General features: G+C 49.2%; 1 long non-coding RNA gene across 1 annotated transcript in view; it reads right to left on the reverse strand.

The window, feature by feature from the left end:
* Positions 1-5915: 5915 nt before the first annotated feature.
* LOC112409807 (uncharacterized) overlaps positions 5916-6138 on the reverse strand; it is a 16392-nt gene continuing 16169 nt past the window's right edge. Inside the window, exon 4 of the long non-coding RNA XR_003005235.1 lies at positions 5916-5978. This is a non-coding gene — a long non-coding RNA (uncharacterized LOC112409807). The remainder of the gene's footprint in view (positions 5979-6138) is intronic.

Raw genomic sequence — 6138 nt, forward strand, 5'->3', positions numbered from 1 at the left:
CTGTCATTGGGCCCCGAGATATGAAGGTCCCCGACACGTTACAGTCTCAGACTTGTTCTGGGGAAGGAGCGTTGGCTGGAAGTAACAACCTCAAGCATTTCCTTTCCTGCCATCATGGGTTTCAACAAATAGTTCCTGAGCGCTCACTGTGTTCTGGGCTGAGCAACAGGCACTGAATTCTCACCACAGCCCTGTGAGAGGTTCTATAGTAGCTCTGATTCTAAGAAACTTCCTTCTGTCATCCTTTGTGGTCAGTGTGAGGGGGCCTTCGAATTCTCTCCTGAGGATCTCAGGAGATTTTCACTTGCATGAGTATTTCTGATGGAGGCTGAGCTTAGGAAGTTCTGGAAGAGAACTTGCCAAGTTCTCTGAAAGTTCTGAGGAAACCAAAAGGGGGTCTGGGGAGGCTGAGGAGAGGGCTGTGTGAGGAGGGTGTCCTGGGAGCAGAGTGGGGTGTGTGTGCATGTGTGTGTGTGTGTGCGTGTGTACGCATGTGTAGGCATGCGCACAGGTGCACTGGCCATGCTTGGAGCACCATGTCATTCAATGACACAGTCTCCATTTCCAAAAATGGACTCCAGGTCACTCCAAACACATCCAGAATTCAACCCTGTGAAGCAGAACTGGTAAATAGCAACAAGAAGGTTAAATAAAGACAGCGGTGGGAATCATTTTTTGCGCTTTCCAAACATTGGCAACAACTCTTAACACTGCGGATGGATGGCAGGGTTCTAGTCTCCATGCATCCCTGTGCTTGCTTCCCTTCCGCCTACTCAGCGCTGAGTCCAAACCCACAGTCCCCAGAGTTACATGGGGCTCGTTTGCCACATTTTCTGGTCCCCAGGTTTGGACAAAGCTTCAGTGCATTTCTCCTTGATTCTTTTGACCAAATTTGTGGAGAGTTTTGTTTTTTTAACTTGGAAACAAACTGTAGCTCGGGGGAGAAAGGATGTTGCTTAATTTCAAGCTCAGTTCTGTTTTTCTAAGATTTAGTTCTCTAAAAAGGTAAGATAAGGGACTTCCCTGGTGGCGCAGTGGTTGGGAATCCGCCTGCCAATGCAAGGGACACGGGTTCAAGCCCTGGTCCGGGAAGATCCCACATGCCGCGGAGCAACTAAGCCCGTGTGCCACAACTACTGAGTCTGCTCTCTAGAGCCCGTGAGCCACAACTACTGAGCCCATGCTCTGCATCTACTGAAGCCCGCGTGCCTAGAGCCCGTGCTCCGCAACTAGAGAAGCCATCACAATGAGAAGCCCACGCACCGCAACAAACAGTAGCCCCCGCTCCCCGCAACTAGACAAAGCCCGTGCGCCGCAACGAAGACCCAATGCAGCCAAAAATAATAAATTAAAAATAAATAAATTAAAAATTTTAAAAAAAGTAAGATAAAACAAATATCTATTTACCACAACTAGGCTTTCTAATTAGCTCCCCTGTGCCCTCCGCTTAAATTCAAACCACCTGTCTCCATATAAAATCTCCCATAGGTTCCTCCACTAACACCCTTCTGAAGGAAGGGCCAGCCCACAGCTGGCAACCCCTGGCTTGTGGGCTGCAAGCCATGGAACGTGTGGGGCTGGGACAAAGGTATGTGCAGATGGAGTGTGGGATCCCGGCTGCTTGAGAAGGCTGCTTTGTTGAGGTTGCAGAAGTCACTGACAGGGAGAAAACATCTGGGGGACACAAAGGGCCTCAGGCCCAGGGCTGAGAGGTCCCAGAAACTTCGAAGCAATCTTGGCAGAAGATGTTCGGTGCTCAGAGGGAAAAGAATCCATTTCCACATTCTTCTGCCCTGGACACCCACTAGATGTTTATACATCCCTGGGAGAGGTTATCTGCTTTTGACTTGAGGCAGGCCCCAAACCAGGCCTCCGATGGTTGGACCTGGGGGTTGTTGTGAAAGATGCCTGGGAGTGTGAGTGTGTGTGTGTGTGTGTGTGTGTGTGAGAGGAGTGTGTGTGAGTGTGTGTGTGGGGGTGTTAGTGTGAGTGTGTGTGTGTGTGTGTGTGTTGGAGGGCGGGAGTTCAGAAGAGAGGCTCCTTGGAATCCAGAGACCCACAGAACCAGCTCGATGGCAGGCCCTTCTCCATCCACCCCTGCCAACAAATGAAGGGGTCTTCTCGCGGAGATGTCAATGTTTGGAGGGGCCCACCTCCGCCCTCGTTTAGTTGTGTGACCTTGAAAAAGTCACTTTTCCTTGTCCTAGGCCTCATTTCCCCAACTCTGAAAAAAGCCTGTTGGGTGATGGACTTAAACTAGGGGTTCTTAGCATTTTGGAGACACCGGCCTTTTGGCAGTCTGATGTCAGAGTGTCTCTCTAGGAAGGACATTTTACAGGTGCAGATTCCAAATTTTACTTACACCTTCAGGGGTTCTTAGGGCCCTGGAAGTCCCTCTGAGGACCGGCCATTAGAGCCCCCAGTGGTGGTCTCCAGGGTCCAAACGCAGACTACACATGGTTGGTGCTTGGGAAATGTCTATGGAATGAACAAATGATCCCTTCCAACTCTCACTTCCTATGAGTCTATGATTCTAAGTGCCTGGCCTTGATTTTGCTTAGCCACATTCTGCAGATGGAAACAGAGGTACGCAGGAAAGACTCTTGTCTGACTGTTAGAGGCACACACACACACACACACACGTACACATGTGTCCCCCGACCGACATTCCTTTGCCATACATATTTTATCAAGCCCCTATGTGTGCTAGGCACCGGGGTTACGGTGATGAGGAGGATAGACCCCCCGTCCCTGCCCTCAGTCTAGCCGTTCTGGGCAGAGCTCTGTGCTCGACCTGGATGCACAGAGAGGCACAGACACAGCCCTGCAGTCAGGGCTGTGTTAGGACTTCCGTGGGCCTTGGGCACTTCTGCCTTCATGAGCCCTTTCCTCCATCAAAAAAGATTCTAAAGTATCACTGTGTTGGTATAAAGATGAATTCATTGTTTTATATGCTCATTATTAGTATTTTCATGTTTTTCTTCTCATTTAAAAAGATATTAAAACGTTTTTGTGGACCTTGACATGTATCGTGAGCTCTCAGTACTGTGCCTAGTGGATGAGTCGGCCCTGCCTTCAGCTCAGCTTTACCCACCAGATGATGCAACATCTCAGGCTGCCAAGCATGGGTTTCACAAAGAGAATCCATAAGATGTCAGGGGAGTAAGAGGTCAGGGAAGACTTCCGGAGGGAGATGGCTCTTAAACAGAGTCCTGGCGGGTAAGCAGGACTGAACTGATGAAGCAGAAGAGGCATCTGGACCGGGGAGAGATCAGAGAGGGCAAAGGCCTGGCAGGAGAACCATGCAGGCAGCAGAGGCAGCCAGAGTGCCAGTGCCCCTCAAAGCTGGACCTGGGGGGCGTTCAGGGTCTTGCCAACAGCCCCACCCTGACGTGCACCTCATGGCTCCCACTCCCACTTGTGGACTCTCAGAATGCTGAGGAGGAAGAGATAACCCCCACCATAACCCCCGTTTACCGAGTGGGACCAGGTACATGGAGCACTTCATCATTATCCCATTTTATAGATGAGAAAACCAAGGCTCAGGGCGTTAGGTACCTTGCCTGCAGTCAAACAGCCAGGAAGAGTCAGCTGGATTCACACAGGTCCATCTGACCCTAGAGCTCTAAGCTCTTACCCCTACATCATACTGTCTCTCCAAGAGGCTGAGGGAGCACCCCCCCCCATCATCCCACAGATGGGCCAACTGAGGCCCAGAGAGGAGATATGATTGGCCTAACAGCACAGCAGTTTTGCAACAGAGTTGGGAATAGAATCTAGGGATCCTGGCTCCAGCCCAGGGGTCCTTCCCAGCGGTCAGGGAGATCAGTACCCTCTGAATGATTACATTAGCATCATCAGCCTTCTTCATCCTCTCGGCTTAAAAAACACAAACTTGTTTCCACAACAGCCTTGCCCCTTCCTGGTAAGTCCTTCCTACCTGACCTGTCCATGCAGGTTCCTGAAGACCCAGTTTCTGTAAGAGTCAGGCCGAGATCCTCCTTTCTCAAAAGTTTGTCCTCAGAAAGGGGAGCCTCTTTTCTTGATGTTCCTCCACTCCCCGCCACAGGACAGAATAGGTTTCTCTGTGTCCCAAACCCACCCCTTCCATGCAAAAACCACCTGCCCCTCAGGCTGGCTGTGCAGATGTTATCATGGGCCCCAGCTGATTCACCTTTGCGACAGCTCAGCACCCTGGGCAGGAACGCAGTTCTGGGTGCCACAGTCTTCCAGGGGTAGAGACACACTGAGACCCCCTCCCAGGGGCCTCCATGCCATGTCCCCTGGGAGGAGGCGTAATTGCAGGAACTGGGCTGTAGAGTCTGGGGGTATAGAGCTGTCATCAGACCCTGGGAGAGCATCCTGTAGAAGGGTGATAAAAATTGGGGATCCTCAGGGAGAATTTGGATTCTTAGTGGAACCGACGGGGTACAGGTCCATTCAGTTCAAGATGTTATCACAGTCAATGCTGACCAAGGAGGAAGTGGGTTGTCTAGGGCAGTAATGAGCCCCCATGTACTGGTGATGTGGAAGCAGAGGCTAGGCAGGGATGCTGGGAGGAGATTCAGGTGCCAGATGGGAGATGCAGGAGTCCATGGCCTTATGGATTGGAGGGCTTTATGAAGCTTATGCCTCTTCTCATTTTCTAGTGAAGCAACATAGTTGAGTGGAAAGAAATACCTCAACCCTTGAAATCAGAGAGTCCCTGTTTAAATACCTGGTTTCTACTACTAAGAAATGCTTCACCTCTCTGTGACTCAGTTTCCTCTCTGTTAAATGGAGACAAACACAAGGGCTGTTGTGAGAGTTAAGTAAGAATGTATATAAAGGTCCTGGCAGGGACTTCCCTGCCAGGGAAGTGGCGCAGGGGTTAAGAATCTGCCTGCCACTGCAGGGGACATGGGCTCGAGCCCTGGTCCAGGAAGATCCCACATGCCGCAGAGCAACCAAGCCCGTGCACCACAACTACTGAGCCTGCGCTCTAGAGCCTGCGAGCCACAGCTACTGAGCCTGCGTGCCACAACTACTGAAAACCATGCACCTAGAGCCCGTGCTCCGCAACAAGAGAAGCCACCGCAATGAGAAGCCTGTGCACCACAAAAAAGAGGAGCCCCCGCTCGCCGCAACTAGAGAAAGCCCACACACAGCAACGAACACCCAACACAGCCAAAAATAAATAAAGTAATTAATTAATTAAAAGAAAAAGGTCCTGGCAATAAATGAGTTTCTCTTGCCATTTTACTGGGGGAGGGAACAGAGTTTGGAGCTGTTAAGTGACATACTTGGCCAAGGTTAAATGGGTGGTAGGGGCAACTGATTTAGAATGGGAACCCAGGTCTCTTCCAGAACAGTGGGCTGTGTCCTACCTGTTTAGGTCCTATTTACTGAGCACCTACAAATGCTTGAGCTGAATGGTGCTCCACTGAGTACCTGCTCTGTGACCAGGTACAATTATTATCCTCATTCCACAGATGAAGCTCAAATAATTTTGCCAGTTGCTCAAGGTCTCACAAATGAAGAAGCAGCAGAGTTGGGGTGCCAATTAAAGTCTGACTCCCAAGCCTGACTCTTAATCGGGAGTTGGTAAACTACGGCCCATGGGCCAAATCCTCCCTACTTTCTGTTTTTATAAATAAAGTTTTATTGGAACACAGTCATGTTCACTTGTTTACGTGTTGCCTGTGGCTGCTTTCACGGTACAATTGCAAGGGGAATCATTGACTTGCAAAGTCTGAAACATTTACTATCTGGCTATTAACCAAAAAACTTTGCCTAGCCCTACTCTTAACCACCATTTTATATAATAGTTTTTTCTTGAGGATTTAAAAGGAGAATCTGCTTAACACCAAGACACATTTTCAGGCAGGTCAGTATTTGACATGAATTCTGTGATAAATAGAAACTGAATTACCGTCTGGCTCTCCTTGCAACTTTCCTCCATCTCCCGCTAAGCAGATCTTCTTGGTCGAGGGGATGGGCTGAGTAAAACAAAGACAAAGGCATGTGTCAAACACATTAACAAGGCCCTGTGTTTTGCATCTGTATATTGTGATTTAATCAGGGGATTTTAATTGTTTTATTTAAAAATTTTTATTATTTAAAATGATTTAATTGTATTACTTTTTTTTTTTTTTTTTT

The sequence above is a fragment of the Neophocaena asiaeorientalis genome, unplaced genomic scaffold (assembly GCF_003031525.2).
Source record: "Neophocaena asiaeorientalis asiaeorientalis breed wild unplaced genomic scaffold, Neophocaena_asiaeorientalis_V1.1 scaffold336, whole genome shotgun sequence".
NCBI lineage: Eukaryota > Metazoa > Chordata > Mammalia > Artiodactyla > Phocoenidae > Neophocaena > Neophocaena asiaeorientalis.